At 44.4% G+C, this 18458-nt stretch overlaps 1 long non-coding RNA gene across 1 annotated transcript; it reads right to left on the bottom strand.

The window, feature by feature from the left end:
- Positions 1-339: 339 nt before the first annotated feature.
- Positions 340-1059, bottom strand: LOC141622645 (uncharacterized). Its single transcript, XR_012533049.1, has 3 exons — positions 909-1059; positions 506-820; positions 340-417 (listed from the first exon to the last, which is right to left on the bottom strand). It is a non-coding gene; the product is annotated as an uncharacterized LOC141622645 (long non-coding RNA).
- Between the last annotated feature and the right edge of the window lie 17399 nt (positions 1060-18458).

Raw genomic sequence — 18458 nt, 5'->3', positions numbered from 1 at the left:
GTGGACAACAAGAAATTGGCTCATGTCAATCAATTCAAACAAAACAGAAAAACCAAAGATCAAGGAAAAACAAATGAGGTTCATACCTGACGACCTCGACCGCCGACGAGCGCCTCGATGGCCGTAGCTCGTAGCCGGTTGGCCACCCTCCATAGTGCCACAAACCGAGATGGCGCGACCTGCATTTCAAAAGAATTCCCAGTAAACTGAACAAGTTCAATCAAATGTGTTCTTACACGAAAACTATGCGAAATAAGAACTCACCCTCCGAATCAGATGCTGTCAGTCGTCTAGGCCAGCATCCGTCACAGCCACGTCAAAGTCACGCAGCTCGGAGATCGTCGTCCTCCCAGTAGCGTCAGTGTACTCGAGGGTCTCGGGGAACTCTGGGGGCTCGATGCCCGCCGCCTCAACCTCCTGCAAAGACAAATGGCTCTCGTTAATCGATGATCTTTCGTCGCGATTCTCGAAAATCAAAATCCAACAAGAAACAAAAGATACTCACCACTACCGGCCAATACGCCAACCTCCCGTAAAGGAACGCCGAGTAATCCTCGTCAGGGAGAAGAAGGTCGTCGCCACTAGCACCAGCCAAGTCCGCCTCCCTCTCAGCCTCAGAAGGCTCCCTAAACATCGTCCTAGGAGGATCGACGGGAACCGTCAACGCTCCCCGAAAACACTGACGAGCTAACCGCTCGCCCAGATACCACACAGGACCCATCGACGTCCACAACAGCAGCCGACTCGAGCTCCTAGGTCGAAGGACCTCAGCGACAAAAGGAGGCGCTCCAGCGTACTCCGCCCAAGGTCTGGGCACCCACTGCGACAATATAAAGGCAAAGGTCATTCCTATGATCAATTTAAAACAAAGTATGAGAAGAATAAGTGCATACAAATAGGATACTCACGCTGCTCAGCTGAAGAGCGTTCACATCCCGCCGGTAGACATTGTGAGAAGAACGCTTGCTCTTCGTCCGGCACATGACCCAATCCCTCACCACGGGGTAGGCCCTCTCCAGCGGCTCCGTCCTCTTGGGCGCGAGGCCCGGAAAGTAAGAGTACACCCACGACTGCAAAGCATAATAATCAATGACGATCTGTCGGTCGTCGATAAAGAAAGAAATTGACTCTGGCCTAAAGGAAGGTTCATACCTCCAACAGTAGTCCAGGTCCGACGGCACCAGGAGAAGTCCCCTTCTCCATCAGCTCCGGACGCACCATGGCCCTCATAAAGCGGATGAGGACCGCAAAACCAGCAGTGACCCAGTCCCAACGCCCTAGGGAGCTCAGGTCAGAAAGAAAGGGGAGAAGCTTCGTCGACAGCCTCTCACCCTTGTCTCCGAGGTAAATCGAAGACAAGAACCACCAAAGCCACGGACGAGCCCTCTCGCTCGGTACCAGTACAAGGAGGGGGAGCCGTCTCCCTCCCATCGATCACCACCGATGCTGGGGTCTTCCCCGCAAAGTAATCTCGAACGTAGGTACTGGGTACCAAACCCGCACCGCAACGGCCTTCGGCGACGTGTTCCACCCGATCAACCTCCTCGCCTCGGCCGAATCCGCCCTCATGCCGCCTCCGCCACACCATCTCCTCGGCCCCACACCTGCACCGGAAATCATGCCGTAGTCCTCCAAGGTGACTCCCACCTCACCAAAAGGCAGGTGAAACGTGGAAGTCGTATCCCAAAATCGATCCAAGAAAGCGCGGACCAGGCTAAGGTTGGCCCGCAACCTCCTCTTCACGATATCCCTCCAGACCTGAACCAGAGGACCGAACGCTCCACGCTCGATCATGGCTCTCTCCTCCGCCGACAGCCGCTCGTAGTGCTCCATCGCCGTCGTGTACCCCGAGAACGACCGGATGTTCCCAGCCTCCTATTATGATTCGAAATAGAGCTATCTTTAGTTTTGAGTAAATTTGAAAGGAAATTTGAACAAAAGTAGAAAGGGGTAGGTAATGAGTTAGGGAATTCCTATTTACCAAGCTCTTCACCGTCCTGTAGGACAAATGACCCTCTGCAGCCCACACAAGGTGCCTACTCTCCCGGTCTCGGCCACGCGGAGCTCCTCTCAGCTGACGACCCCCTCGTCTGAGGTGGGCCCGTCTCGGGATCTCCTCCTCATCAGCGGCCTCCTCCTCGGGAACCTCGTCTGCAGCGGCCATCACCGCGTCGGTGAAAGCCTGCTCCAAAGCCTCCTCAACCAACTGGCGTCTACCTCCATGGGAGTCCTCCCAGAAGTAGAAGCATCGTCACCTGCAACGTTAAAGTAAATTTAGGCCGCGTCACATGACGGCAAGCCTTTGTTAAGAAATTTTCGAGCCTTCAAGGCCCGGGAATTCCCCATTTCTGGCCATCCTTGGCCATGTTCTCACCAATTCAATCACTCATGTGACAAATTGGGTCAAGTCAAGTCCGAGTCAAAGCCTAGTCTCGGGTTTGAGTCGAAAATTCGGCAGCATTTCGCTATAATGGCGGTTATGCCCTAGAAAGGTGTCCTGAAAAAGTTGTCACAAACCAAAACTTCCAAGATGACAGGAAGTTTACCCATCATCCAAGGGTCCCAAATATCGAATTTCATCACAAATGGGCAATCCTAAGGCCATTTTCGAAGCAATTTACGATCTAGCTGTGAAACCGTCTCAAAATTCGCTCAAGGGCTCAAAACTCGATGAAAATTCAAAGCAAATACATGGTTATGTTCCTAACATTACCTATTATCCATTTCTAGCATCAATTTGGCAAGACAAATCCATTTGGGGGAAAAGCCCCAAATTTTCGATCAAAAGGGTCGAAAACCCTAATGTTCGCGGCTCAAAATTCGACAAATACGGATGATTAATGCAAGATTAAGACACATACCTCGATTAGTCATATTTAAAGCAAGCTTTTGAATCCAACCTCGACGGAAATGGTGAAGATTTGAGAGAGAAATTGAAGAAAATGAGTTTCGAAATAATGAAACATAAACCTCCTGATTTCGTGTTTTTACGCAGAATTGCCAAATTGGGGAAAAGACGCAGCAGGCGCTGCGCCTCTTCCAAGAGACGCAGCTCTTGCTGCGCCTCTTCCTTTTGTTCCCTCCACACGAATTTTCGAAAATTCGTTATGAGTTCGTTATTTGTGGGCCCATCTTTGGTGCGCCTCTTCTTCAATGCTATTATATCATTTTGGTCCGTTTCGACGATTTTCTTTCGTTTCGGCCTGCATTTTATCCAGCGCGACAGTATTTTGCAGTATTGTCCAAACCCATTTTATCCCGCGCAGCAGTATTTTGCAGTATTGCTCAGTTTGTTTTGCCCAGCGCAGTAGTATTTTGCAGTACTGCTCACGCAAGACTTCTTCCCCGACGATCAAGATGTTCCTAGTCGTCAATATATTCCCCAACAAGAGTTCGCTTGAGACCGACGCAAGCAGATTCAACCTCAAGTTTTCTTGCCTGAGTTCGCTTGAGACCGACGCAAGCGGATTCCCCCAGCAGTTTCTACCGACGTCCTGCTGCTTTCAATATTTCGTGTTTCCCCGCGGAGTTCGACAGGGTGTCGTTCTCCGGAAGTTCCTATACTCAAACCTTAGTTACCCTTAGGTCGAAACTCATATTTGGCCTCCTTCCCGTCAATGCTTTCCTTAGGGTCCCACACCCTAGCACAATCCTTATATGTCTTTTAGGTCTTACCCTTAGCTCCCAAGCTCAAACCTTAGCTCCTATGCACCTCCGAAAGCATCTCGAGAAGAAGTCTCAGGTATGGTCTCTTCTTATGGCTGGCGAGCCTCCTTACGTAGTCTAATGGACTTTAAACGACCCTCCCCGATAGTCGACAGACTCTAAAATGTTCCCGACGATAGGTCCTTGGCTCAGACCCCTTGAGCCGCCTCGCGTCGCCGTAGTCGTCAGGTTGTAATCTTCGATTGACCTGATGGCTATACTTTGACTTTCGCCTTGTCCAAGCCTCGGTCAAAGTGGGGCTCTGAGACACCTCGTTTCGCACCTCTCGCAAACCACCCGGTGATGATTGGGCCGCATGTTTGATTCGCGGAACGATTTGTGACAGTTCGTAAGATTATCGTCAAGTGATTGCTCAAATATTAATGTCAACCTCTTAGTTGTCATCTACGTCCCGATACGGTCGTTTTGGCATAATTAGAGTATATTCGAGTCCGGGTCAAAAACCGTCTCCATTTTCTCGATGACCGTTAAATCCCGAGTCGAAATGTTCGGAATGTTCCGGATATTTCTATTCCATATTTCTCAAATTTTATCTTTTGGCAAATAATATCCCGTAATATTTACATAAGATATTAAAGATAACCGAATTAATTCCGTCCTACCATAACTTAAACACGGAAATCTTTCTTAAGCAGGAGGAAACCTCCACGGGAACAGACGCAGTCTTTGCGCCTCTTCCAAGAGACGCAGTGGCTGCTGCGCCTCTTCCCAGGCCCTTCTTTGCATGATTTACGTATCTTTTTTATATCTTTCCGAGATTCACTTCCAAAGAGTCTCCGAAACCCTATTCCTCCGCGTGATTAGTATAAATAGGAGCCTTTGTTCCTCATATTTCTCACGCGAGTGTCCGCCCTTCTCTTCTCCCTTTGCATTCTAGACTTCGTTCTTACTAATTGGCGCCTACGTGCTTGGACTTCCGACCACGTAAGCTCGGATCTTTCCGGGTACCAGCCTCTCCGTTGCATGACCGACCAATTTGACCACTACACTCAATCAATCTAATTAATCAACTTGTTAAATCGTTTTCCTCTTTCGAGGGCACTCTTTCCTTGCGTTCGCGTCGAGCATCACTAATCGATCTTCTTAGTTCTTCTCGTTCCGTCAACATGTAAGTCTGAGGGTGTATTAATCTCTCTTTTATTTATTGTATTTTATTATTGTATAACAATTGTAAGGTTTATGTCGAAAGTACCTCATTAAAACCGATTTCTAAAACCGTCTTTAAAACCTTTTTTGCGGATTTCCAGTAGACAGACGTCGAGAAAAGACGCAGCAACCGCTGCGCCTCTTCGAAGGAGCGCAGCACCTGCTGCGCCTCTTCGTGAGGCTGCCGCAGTTCCTGCTTCTTTTCTTCTTCCTCCGTCCTCTGTAATTCGTATCAAATTTATTTCTTTTGTTTTGTTCGTCTGTTAATTCTTCATCATGATAGTTTAATAATTCATATGTATATTAACCATCACCATTAACATGTTTTAATCGTCATAAATCCGACTTAAATCTCAAGTAATCAATATTTGCGGGTTTTGTCATTAATATTCAATTCGAGTTTTAGAGATTCAATTTCGTCATGTTGAGTTTAAATTTATCTTTGATATATTTTGCATCCATATTCATTGTTAATTCGTCATATTCATCATGTTTAATTCATTTAATTCGTTTAGTTAGTTAGTTTAATTAATCATTCATTAACATCGACCCTTCACATAATTAATCCGTTTATTTCCGTCTCATCCATGTTTTACTGTTTTATGATCTCAATCATATGTAAATAAGCTGCTAATAACTTTCATCCGAGTCTAAAATCGCAATCAATCCATTAATTTACCAATTAACATTAACGGTTTTGCGATTCCGCTTCACGGCCAGAACTCACCCTTGGAATGACGCAAAGAATCGCCGCGCCTCTTCCAAAGGGCGCGATGCTGTTGCTGCTGCTTTGTTCCAGATGAGTTTTGTCTCTGAACTCCTTTTCTGCCTTGACGTAGTTTAATTAGTTTATGTATTAATCAACTAATATTCGTATTATCACCTTCTGATCTGTCGTGTTTTGTTCTTTTATTTCTTTTTCTCAAATTATCCGTTTTAAAGATATTTTCGACATAAATCGCCTATCCAATGTAATTGATGTAATTTTTATTATTGTAATTTATATTTATTGTACTCCATTTATCATTTGTACGCCTTCATATGTAAATGAACATTAAATCCAACTTCGACCCAATTGTGTGCTAAATTAATTGTCAACCGACTTAGTATTAAATTCTCACATGTTAGGATTAATCTATGGATGTTGCATTGCATGCATATAGCCGACGATATATCAAGTATAAATGACTTCCCTAATCATTAGTAGAGGCCGATATCGAGGCGGGCGGGATTAGGTGTTCGATCAAAAGAGCTTCCTAATACGTACCCTCACCCCTTACTCCAGATCTCCGTGAGCACCCGTGTTCATTGGCATCTACGAGAGTCATTCTAGACATAGAATGCTAAGGGTAACGATTGCTTAGTGTTCATGTCACTACTTTGTGTCTTGACATGACACGAGGTACTCGAACGGTGATAAGGCTAAAGTCGTATCACCTTAATCAAAGTAAACCTAAACTACTACTAACAAAATAGCTAGTGGTAAGTCAGGGTCGAATCCACAGGGAGGCGGTGATTATCTAGTTTGTTTATATTTAAATCTGTCTTAAAGTAACCAATTGTGGGGGTTTGTTTTGTTTGTATGCTAACCAACTAATTGCAAGTAATTTAAAGGGCAAATAACAATAATATTAAAGGTCTAGGATTTCCGGTTCACTAGGTCAATTATATGGGGTCTATTAATCAATTGCTAGATCTGTCAAGCTGTCTAAGGTCATAAGATCGGTCGACTCTATTATGCCCTTTAGATCGATTCTAACATGCGGTCGCTATAATTAGATACAATATATTTGATTATCGCAGCCTATATTAATTCTAACCCGGTCGGTGAAAGGATTAATTCGCTACACTAATTAACAACTCAGGCCTAAGTTAATTAACTAGAATAAGAACAATAATCAAACGACAACTTATATGATTTCCCTAGCAATTAATCAATTTTCCCCTTTTAATTAATCTAGATCCCCTTCATCCTAGATGAGGAAATTAGCTACGCATAATAGAAAGAATAACAATAATAGTAATGGAAAACATGATGAACAATAATAAAGATAAACAAGTAATTGAAATAATAATTGAAGAAAGATTAGAACAATACCGTAACTAAAGGCAATAGATCCGAACAATAATTAAACTAAACTAAGTATTTTAGAGAGTTTTCTAAGGTAGCTATATTAAACCTACTGAAAATAAAGCATAAATAACCTAGGGTACGAGTTTTGGTATTTATATCAATACATAACCGACTTAAGGAAAGTTGCGGGAATTATAAAACTGGAAGGTTCCTCGATCGAGCCAAGGGTGACTCAATCGAGGCACCAAAGTTCAAGAACACCCAACTCTCGACATTGCGAAATTTAGTTGATTAGGTTGGTTCCTCGATCGAGTCGAGAGTGACTCGATCGAGCATGCAGTTCCTCGATCGAGTCAAGGTTGACTCGATCGAGGCACCAATTTCCTACTTCGCGCACTGAACTTCAAACGACCGCCATTTCTTCGTTACTTGTCAGAAACAAGCCATTTTTGCGGCGTTGGAAAGCTAAGAAGATAAGCTTTCACCTCCAATTGGAATCACTTGAAAATCTGTTGTAGAACTCGAGATATGGCTCTTCAAAGGAGGCACTAATTGTAATACTCCGTATTTATAAGTCTTGGGGTACTCTATCGAGTAGCCCTTACTCTGTCGAGTAAGGGTAAGTTGCGAGATAAAATAGTTTCTGACCTGTTGGGTACTCGATCGAGTAGCTGGGGTACTCGATCGAGTAGGGGGGTACTCGATCGAGTACCTTGGGTACTCGATCGAGTGTCCGGTTTTACGGGGAGTTTCTCGGGTTTTGTTAATTATGCGATTAAGGTATTTAAACCAATTCGTCTTTGTTCTAAATCACTTTTTACAAAACCTAAAACCTGTTTAAGAGAGAAAGCAACTTGTCTTCTTCCTAATCGCGTTCTTGACAATTCCCGGAGTTCAGACGGTCGGTTTGCATCGTAGTTTGTGTCGTTGGATTCCTTGCGTCGAGGGTAAGCTTTTAATGTAATTTATATAATATTTTGTTAAGATTAGTGAAACCCTAATTTAGGAATTGGGGGTTTTTATGAATAGTAATTGAATAGTAGTATCTATGTGTTGTATGGTAGGAGGAGAGTTCATAGAAGAGGCGTTTTGAGACAGCTGTAGATACCGTCTGCGTGTTGTGCTATCCAGGTAGGATTTCCTACTCAGTATTAGTCCCATAATGGGATATTGGTGATGTGCTGTAGTTAGTTGATTGATATGATGATTGTAATTGTAATTGTGATTGTGATTGTGGTTGTGTTTGTGATGGTTCTCGAGATGCGTTCTCGGCTGAGTGGGGTCACTTGCGGGAGTGATCTCACGCCCTAGTTTCGCCCTTCGTGGAACCCGCCACGAAAGGGGATGTGCACATTAATGGACGGGGTTATCGCTCGTACGATGAGCGGGGCTTAGGTGGGAACGGTTGCGGTCCCCCACGGCGGGCTGGTCCAAAGGGGACGATCGGATTGAGATGATGGGAGTTGGTGGTGTGTGTGTGTGTGTGTGACAGTTCAAATTGTCTGTTTGTCTTATTATTGTTGATATATGTATTGAATTGTGTGATTAGTCTTGACCCGTTTAAATGTTTTAAAAACTGTGGTGATCCATTCGGGGTGGTGAGCGATTATTGAGCGGTGTGTGATATGATGCATATGGGATAGCCGGGATGAGTCATCACGTGGCGGTTAGAAGTCTTCCGTTTGTGTCGACGAAGTCTAGTAGCTTTGATAGTTTAGCTGTAGACCGTATGAGAAGCTTGTAATTCCTTTTATTAGTTTTGGTTTGAACATGTAATCACTTAATCTATAATTACTTTAAAAGTATGTTTCTTTATTGTCTTATGATATTCAGTACCTCGGGCAACCGAGATGGTAGTATCCTTATACCTGAGTGGTCCTGGTAAGGCACTTGGAGTATGGGGGTGTTACAAATGGTATCAGAGCGACGATTTTGGAACCTGTAACAAATGAACATAATGAACATAGGGAGTCTAATAAAATGAACCTGGTGTATGTGTAATGGGAGCCCCACTGATGCTAGGTTTTGGGTGAGTAGGCGCCCTCACTTCAAAATCTTGGCCCCATGATACTTAAGCCAATCACATGGTATGGGAACGTGGAGTCCGTGTGTATATGTGCGACGTGTATGTTAATTGTGCTGTATATGGTTTGTTGAAAGCATGTTGCATGATAGTTGGTTGACATGTTGGTTGGAATCGTTGGGAAAGTATATGAGAATGATGAATGATATGGTAGAAAAAGAAAGTAGTTCGTATATGATGATGTGTGATGAAGTGGATTTGTAATGTTGTTGTATTAGCAACATGGAAATAGGATTTGTAGTGTATGGGTGTGGTTTGTGTTATGAAAAGTTATGAAAATTTAAAACATGCGAGTAATACATGATTGAAAGTTGAATGTTATATGAGCATGATAGATGGTAATGTTTGGCTTTGGTAAGTAGTAACATGAAGAATAGAGGTTCAATGATATGTGTTTTGTATAACGAATTGGATGAAAAGCATGATGGTTGTTTACAACGTGGCACTTGATAACACGAAGTACATTATTTTGTTAATTGTATGAGGAGTCGCGCAGATTTGAGTGCGTAGTTGTAATCATAATGTTGAAATAATAATGAATGCATAGTACGTTAGGGTATGTGAGATAACATTCGGGTAGTATTCACGAGTCTGCATGACGCGATCGAGTGGGTTTGATTCGATCGAGTGGGTATTTGTCGTTATTTTGACCAGAATCGTGTTTTGGGCACTCGATCGAGTACCTCGGGCACTCGATCGAGTATGGGGTCACTCGATCGAGTAGCCGGGCTACTCGGTCGAGTAAGTCGAGATCGAAAGGTCCGTTTGGGTTAAGAGTCGGGGCACTCGATCGAGCATGTTTGGCACTCGATCGAGTAGCCTCAACTCGATCGAGTAGGTTCTGGTACTCGATCGAGTGGGGTCTGTGCAGGTCATATGCGTATTTCGGGTCATATGTTTGTCTTTTGACATTCGTTGCATATTATGTTTAATTCAAAGGTGTTGTATTACTTCTTTATGCATTGTTTTACGTATGTGTTGGTCCTGAAGCGTAGGTTACCCAATCTTATGTTGTAAAGAGTGGCACTATGATGAGTATGAGTTCGGTGGGGAGGACATGAATTATGAGTGATTATGATAGATGGTGGAAAAAGAAAAGGAAGATTGGTATAGTTTATTGAGGCATGGCGCACGCTTTGCGAGACGGGATGAGTGATATGATTGTGTGTTGAGTAATGTAAAAATAAGTGAATTTAGGCAAGGGATGATGTGAGTATAATGAACGTGAGAATGAAAAGATTGAAAGTAAGAATGTGGATAGTGGCAGCTTGAGATGTGTAAAGAGTTAAGGAGGGAAATGGTTAGGAGTCGTGTGGGTTATGGATTTATGTAGTGAAAGTTCGTTTAAAGGGGTTGAGAAGAGTAATATATAGTGAACTTTGTGGAGACATGTCGCGAGGTGTATTTATAGACAGTGAGTGAGTTTGGGAGGTTTATTAAAAGATGAAACTACTGTGTGAGTTCCTTGGGTAATTAACGGTATTAAATGAATTCTGAATTCTAGAGATGTAAAAAGGGAGATGCAATTGTTTGAACATTAAACGTTGGTTCTATGGATAGATTAGTGGCAAGTATGAGTGATAGCATAATAAGAGAAGATCCATGGTAAGAAAGAGTGAGATGATGTCGGTAGAAAATAATGGAATTAAGTTTTGGAGCAACGAAGGGGTAACCAGATTTCTAGAGAATTAGCTAGAAGGAATAAGGAGTTGAACTATTAATTGGTATTATTGAGTGTAAAGAGAAAAGAAGGATAAAAGTAAGCTGAGGAAAATGTTCACCGGAGCTATGTGATATAAAGATAAGAAATCATCGAAATATGTGATGGTATCACGAGGATGTTAGCTAAAGGTTATATAGGAGTTTCAGGACAACATGATTGATAATGAGTTTCGAGGAATTAAGGAAAGTAAGAAGTTAGAAGAATATCTGCATGATATGAGATTTTGGTGGAGAAATGGATGATGATTCAATTAAGGAAAATATTGGGAAGAATGTTGAGATAATTTTGTTCATGGATTCGATGTTCGTTGTTTGGGATGTTAACCAAAGATAGAAAAGAAATCATGATATTTAGAGATGAGTGAGTGAAGAGGTTTGATGTCCTGGACAAAGTGGTAGTGTTATGGTCTTTGACTAGTGGTTAAGGGAAAGTGTATATTAGAAAAGTGGCAATTCTAAAGAGGCTGATTTTGTAAAGACTGAATTGATAAAAGTATGGTTGTCAGGAAGTATAAGACATAGTCTTAGGAGGAGGTTTCTCATAAAGAGTGTTAGCTGTATGGTTATGTAAGGCAGAAGGTGCTGGTGATGCGAATGGGGGAATATGTTATGAGGGGCATATGAGTTAAACTCGGGCGGCAGGTAACCTTTTTCGAGTGGTGACTTACGTGGTCAGGATTGACTAGTTGGTTGTGATTACGGGTCTGTGATTTGTGTAAATGTTTGTGTGAGGTTCTGACCTCACAAGAAGTGGTATGGTATGATAATTATAAAATTGTTTTATGAATGTTTTGTAATATATATGTTGGACACGGTAATTTAATTGAATAATATCCAAAAAGGTAATAACTTGATTAATTTGACATGGCTAGTTATAATTTTATGTGTATTAATAACACATGTGTATTCCGTGAAATGGTAGAGATGATGTTCATGAGATGCTTATCTGTTTATCCATATAATATGTCGCGTGGTGATTTAATAAAGTGGATTTGAGTAAGTTTTCTTGTCCGAAAGGTTATTTCCGAGTCAGTATTTATGGGAATTGTATGCAGTTGTGATGTCTATCGGTGTGGTTGTGGTGCCTCGGGTGGTGATCCGGGCACAGTACATAGTGCGGTGATGCGGGTATTTTCGCACTACGGTGTGGCTGTTGGTGGCGGTGTTGTGATGCCGTCACCGGTTGTGGTGGAGTAGGCGGGATGATTATGATTCGAGTTTCGAAAGTACATACCAGTTATACATAGATTGTTGTTTTGTTTGATGTCGCTCTCTGCGAGTTTCAGTTGGTGCTGATAGACAGTTGTCTTGTTTATTCATGTTTTCTTTACCAGGTTAAGTCGAGAATGAGGTAGGGTATGATATGAAATAGAGTTGTATATGTTTCGTTGTTGTCATGGGATAGTGATAATCTGTTGATGAGACATCGGTAGACATGGTAATGGAAAATGATTCGTGGAACATGTGTTGTAATGAGCTGAAAGCGGCAGGTAGTTCATAATCTTTTGTTGAGACAGTGAGTGTAGGGTGTTGGGGAAATTAGTGTCATGTTAAGTTGTGTATGAATTTTGCGGTAATGAAAGAAAGAACTTGAGGATCTAGTGTGCGTGTACGTAACGAGTGCGGATCGTGAGTTATGCTTCTGGAAGATAAGTGCTTTACATAGCGAGGTATGCTGGTTTGCAGTGATAATGGAGAGTTAGTATGGTGATTTTGCTACGAGCCTTATGGTATAGGTTAGGGGTGTGCAGATTGATTTGAAGTATGAGAACTGTTGAAGTAAGAGAGCCTTGAGAAATAGGAGTGATTATGGAAATGAGGTTATAGGCAGTTATCTTTGACATAGGGTGGTGATGAGGATAATGAGATAATATAGCTAAGGGTTTAGTATTAGCGAGTTACGAGGACGTAACATTTGTCTTAAGAGGAGTAGGATGCAATAAAAGAGAGTTTCATGGTGGTGCATGCGGTAATATAATTGGAAGTAGAGTGTTAGCGTAGCGTAAAGGAGGGATTTGTTTTGTGGACAATACTTATAAAAGGCCATGGCCGTGCTCGTAGTAGTGTGATGCTTCAGAGTGTGGGAATATTTTATATAATGTTGACAGTTGGAGGATGATGTTATGAGTGTGAGTAAACTTCGAGGACGAAGTTCCTTTTAAGGGTGGTGGAATGTAACATTCCGTTTGAGGTCTATGAGTGTCTTGGAATTGGGTTTGATAGTTGATGTTGATAGTTGATGATATTATGGAGCTAGCAGCATTAGAGGATGGTAGTTGATTATGTGTGGAGTTGGTGTCGTGAGAGATATATATGTGGTAGATACGATATAGTGAGTCATGTTGTGGAAGTAAACATGGTTGGTAGAATGGGGGTTAAGAGTTCATGTTCTATGTTCGGTCGAGTTCTCGAGTCCTTAGCTAAGTTGTTGTGTCTTGGTCGAGTCAGTATGGTTGTTTTTATGTATGGGTTGAACTTCGGGGACGAAGTTCCTTTTAAGGAGGGAAGACTGTAATACTCCGTATTTATAAGTCTTGGGGTACTCTATCGAGTAGCCCTTACTCTGTCGAGTAAGGGTAAGTTGCGAGATAAAATAGTTTCTGACCTGTTGGGTACTCGATCGAGTAGCTGGGGTACTCGATCGAGTAGGGGGGTACTCGATCGAGTACCTTGGGTACTCGATCGAGTGTCCGGTTTTACGGGGAGTTTCTCGGGTTTTGTTAATTATGCGATTAAGGTATTTAAACCAATTCGTCTTTGTTCTAAATCACTTTTTACAAAACCTAAAACCTGTTTAAGAGAGAAAGCAACTTGTCTTCTTCCTAATCGCATTCTTGACAATTCCCGGAGTTCAGACGGTCGGTTTGCATCGTAGTTTGTGTCGTTGGATTCCTTGCGTTGAGGGTAAGCTTTTAATGTAATTTATATAATATTTTGTTAAGATTAGTGAAACCCTAATTTAGGAATTGGGGGTTTTTATGAATAGTAATTGAATAGTAGTATCTATGTGTTGTATGGTAGGAGGAGAGTTCATAGAAGAGGCGTTTTGAGACAAATTGTAGATACCGTCTGCGTGTTGTGCTATCCAGGTAGGATTTCCTACTCAGTATTAGTCCCATAATGGGATATTGGTGATGTGCTGTAGTTAGTTGATTGATATGATGATTGTAATTGTAATTGTGATTGTGATTGTGGTTGTGTTTGTGATGGTTCTCGAGATGCGTTCTCGGCTGAGTGGGGTCACTTGCGGGAGTGATCTCACGCCCTAGTTTCGCCCTTCGTGGAACCCGCCACGAAAGGGGATGTGCACATTAATGGACAGGGTTATCGCTCGTACGATGAGCGGGGCTTAGGTGGGAACGGCTGCGGTCCCCATCGCGGGCTGGTCCAAAGGGGACGGTCGATATTGAGATGATGGGAGTTGGTGGTGTGTGTGTGTGTGTGTGTGACAGTTCAAATTGTTCTGTTTGTCTTATTATTGTTGATATATGTATTGAATTGTGTGATTAGTACTGACCCCGTTTAAATGTTTTAAAAACTGTGGTGATCCATTCGGGGGTGGTGAGCAGTTATTGAGCAGGTGTGATATGATGCATATGGGATAGCTGGGATGAGTCATCACGTGGCAGTTAGAAGTCTTCCGCTGTGTCAGACGAAGTCTAGTAGCTTTGATAGTTTAGCTGTAGACCGTATGAGAAGCTTGTAATTCCTTTTATTAGTTTTGGTTTGAACATGTAATCACTTAATCTATAATTACTTTAAAAGTATGTTTCTTTATTGTCTTATGATATTCAGTACCTCGGGCAACCGAGATGGTAGTATCCTTATACCTGAGTGGTCCTGGTAAGGCACTTGGAGTATGGGGGTGTTACACTAATGATAAGAAGCTCTTTTCTTCGTGCTTTCTTCTTAACTTCTCTTCCTTCATTCTTATGGATTCTCGTGCCATGCTTCGTGTATCCCTTCATGCTCACTCCGCGATGCCCATTTCATTCCTTTGCTCCTCAAATGCATCATTTCTGCATTAAACATCAAAAGGCGGAAGTATCAACATTCTAACATAAAAGGCATGTAAATGATATAAACTAGCACGAAAACCGTATCAAAAGTAATTAAGGGGAGGCATAAATATGTATATAATTATGACTCATCAAACGGTTCCAATTTCCTATAAAAATTGGTGGCGACTCCTTACAAAATGCAAACGCTTGTTTTCGAGTCCCTTCACCAAGCGCCCCCGTGGGCGGCCCGCTGTCCACACTCCTCGGCCTGGTCCCGGAATTGGGCGCACATTTTAGGGAGGAGATCATCTTGGAGCATTTCAATATCCTTCTCCTTTTGAGCAAGGGTGGCCCGCGTATCCCTGAGCGCCTCCGCCTGGTTATGGAACAGATCTTTCCACTCTTCCCTCTTGGCAACCACGGCGTCGTAAGCGCCCTTATACCTGTCTCGCTCCTCCATCATCTTGGCAGTGGCGGCATCAGCGTCCTCAACTTTGGCCCTCTCGGCCCCTAGCTGCTTCTCAGCCTCCTCCACACGCTTCTTGGCAGCAAGGAGATCCAGTTTAGCCATCCTGGCTTCCCCCTTTGCAGCAGAGAGATCAAGCTTAAGCTTTGCAATCAGTGGCCCAGATTGGGCCATGGCCTTCTCCTGCTCCATGATGTGGGAGCCGGCTAGACGGGTCCACTTCGCCAGCCTCTTATATATTTTCTCACCCTCCGCCACGAGCTCGGTGGAGGGAATCTTCTGAACCGAGGAGTCAACGGTGACATTTCTATCACCCGTCTTCTCAGGCTGCCGCTCAGTGAGAACGACAGCTGCCGACGGCGGATCTGCAAAAAATTTACACAGAGCATCCATGTCACCATGCATCGACACATCAGAAAGTCTGTCATCAGGGATGTCCAACGAACCAGCTAAATCCGAACCACAAGTTAGATCCGTACCAGTCTGGACCCTCTTAAGTGGAGGGCCGGCTGAGCCCGTCTTCTCCTCGGCAACGGTCGAAGCAGACGGCGGATCTTTTCTCTTCTTCAGAGGAGAAGGGTCCTTAGCAACGGTAACCACCCCCTCAGTGATATTGACGACCTCTACATGCACGGGCTCCTTCTGAACCACTGGGGTCGAAGAGGGAGTCGGCACAGACGCCGTCGCCAACCTGGACGCTGCCTTCTTTGTTCTCTTCGGCACGCCTCCGAGAACACGTGCTTGGGCCGCCGCCGGGTCCAGTGACTTCAGCTGCTTCTCCATGAGCTCGTTGGGAGCCGGTCTACGATCACGCAAGTCAGCCGTAGGATGCCGTTGAACGACCCTCCTGTCCTTATCAAGCCATAACCTCTCCAAGGTCCTCTCAGGCAGTTCCTGGCCAAACCGGTCTGCAAGAAATCAAACAAGGGTCATATATAAAGAAGTAAAACAAAGCTCTGAAACAGGAGCATAACAGGCAAAGATGGGCCTCACACCGACCCCACTCACCCTGGCTGAGGGCCGGTATGAGGCCGACGCGGCAAAGCAGCTCATCCTGAAGAATAATCTGAGTCGGGGGCAGCCAACCCTTCTCAGCATCAAACAGCTGCATCGCCCGCTTCTCATCCGCAGTAAGAGGGACCAGCGAAGCGTCCATCTTAGCTTTACCCCGGGAGATACATTCCTCATACTCTTCCCGGTTCTCACACCGCAAGTAAACAGGGCTCTGGAAAGACCGAGGCAATGGGTAGTCCTCCGGCACCTGAACATACACCCACCGCCGTTGCCAGTCCTTGCAAGAAGTAAGTTTGGACACGGAGACGAAGCCTGGCTCCGTCTGCACGCTGTACCACCCCACTTTACCGGCGATTGACGGCCGTAGATGATGAAGGCGGCGGAATAGGTTAACTGTTGGGACCTCCCCTCTAAAGAGACAGAGCCACACAAAGCCGACTATCGTCCTCATGGCCAACGGATGCAATTGGGCCACTGCGACGTTCATAGCTTTGATAATGGCCATGACGTATTCATTCAAAGGAAACCGGAGCCCATACTCCAGGTGCCTGATATACACGCCGATGTGACCCGGTGGAGGGCAACAGACCGCCTGACCCTCCTCGGGGATAACGATCTTGTACCCCTCACCGAAGGAGAAATGGCCTCCGAAAAAAGTAGCACCGGAACAGCTTGCGAATTTATTAGTCCAGACACGGTCAAGACCAGTTGTACAGGCCTCGCCATGATCCGGGATAAACGGCCTGACACCATCAGAAGGAGTCCTCTTGTCATCATCAGCATCATCACCCTCATCCTCCCCTTCCTCCAAAATTGGAGGATCAACTACGGGAGAAGGAGACCTAGGGCCCCCGAACCTTATCGGGATGGCATCTATTATCCCCTCCCCGTCGAGACGCGACGGGGAACCCCCCGGCGCAGAAATGCTAGTCCCAGCGTCAGCAGAAGACATGATAGCAATGATTATTTAACAAAATAAGAAATGAGGAAGTTTGTTTGTTTACCTGAAAACACTCGCCGGAGTAACAACTCTAAAAATTAGAAGACAAAGAAGCCCTTGAAAGCTTAGAGAGAAGAAAATTTTGGAGAGAATGAAATTGGTGGCCAATTTCATGGAATAACTGCCCTATTTATAGGGAAAAGCCCATGTAGAAGGACCAATCGAGAATGACCCATGAAGCGCCAAAAATAATCAAAGAAACAGACACGTGTCAGACATGCAACCATGGAAAGTCAATCGTCGCAACAGTCAAACGTCAATCAATGCAACAGTGACCAAGCGTCTTCAACACGCCCCTTCATATCTCTCTGCCTATTCATCTTCCTCAACAAATTCTTCGTATCTGTTCTCCGCCGGCCACATGATAAACCAAGCTAAGTAGCACCGGCCGGGGGCAATCAAAAACAACCGGCACTCTCAACCCTGGTCTCGGTCAGCGTCACTTTCTCTTCCACATCGGATGCCCTTTACATATCCATGCGGAGGGGGGATATATATGGTACGGCCTAATAAGAACCAGGCCGAGATAGAAGAAGCCGATACAGAAAAGTTTCAGAAATTACTTGCGCAGAATATACGCTCAACATACATCGGAGCCCATACCACGGCATAGACTACGCTGGGGGCAAATTGATGGGGCATATTCTGCACCGCTGACCAAGTCAACACATTGAGCAAGGTCAAGGATATCCACAGCAAAGTCAACGACTTAGACAGTCTAGCCGATGCAACCCATCGGCCTGTCACCTTGGGTCTCGGCCTGGCAACCAGCCAGCCGGGACACATATCCGCGTACTCATATCCAAGACCCTCGGCCGGCCTGCCATGGGTCCATCGGCCGAGGGTAGAACGGTCTTTCCACCTGCTAGCCACTTGGCCACTTGGCCACTACGTGACAAAAGGTGAAAGTCTATAAATACTCCTCAACCTTCATTGAGGAAAGGATCCACATTCTAACCTAAGAATTACTATTCATCTGGTAATATCTCCCTTATCTCTCTACAATACGCATTTAGCCAAGTAACAACTTATCCCTCTAAGTGTACTGACTTGAGCGTCGGAGTGAGTACGCTTGGCACAAAGCCAAGCCCTCAGTTCGTTCATTGTTGCAGGAGAGGCCGAGAGGAGCGATAAAGACCAGAGGGACTCCACTCAGGACATCATTCTACAAGCCACGGGTGGTAACAATACTTGCTCTGGAATTACACCCGGAACAAATATATTCT

Source organism: Silene latifolia, chromosome X (genome assembly GCF_048544455.1).
Source record: "Silene latifolia isolate original U9 population chromosome X, ASM4854445v1, whole genome shotgun sequence".
Taxonomy (NCBI): domain Eukaryota; kingdom Viridiplantae; phylum Streptophyta; class Magnoliopsida; order Caryophyllales; family Caryophyllaceae; genus Silene; species Silene latifolia.
The sequence above is the reverse complement of the archived record's forward strand: the minus strand, read 5'-3'. Positions and strand labels throughout refer to the sequence as shown.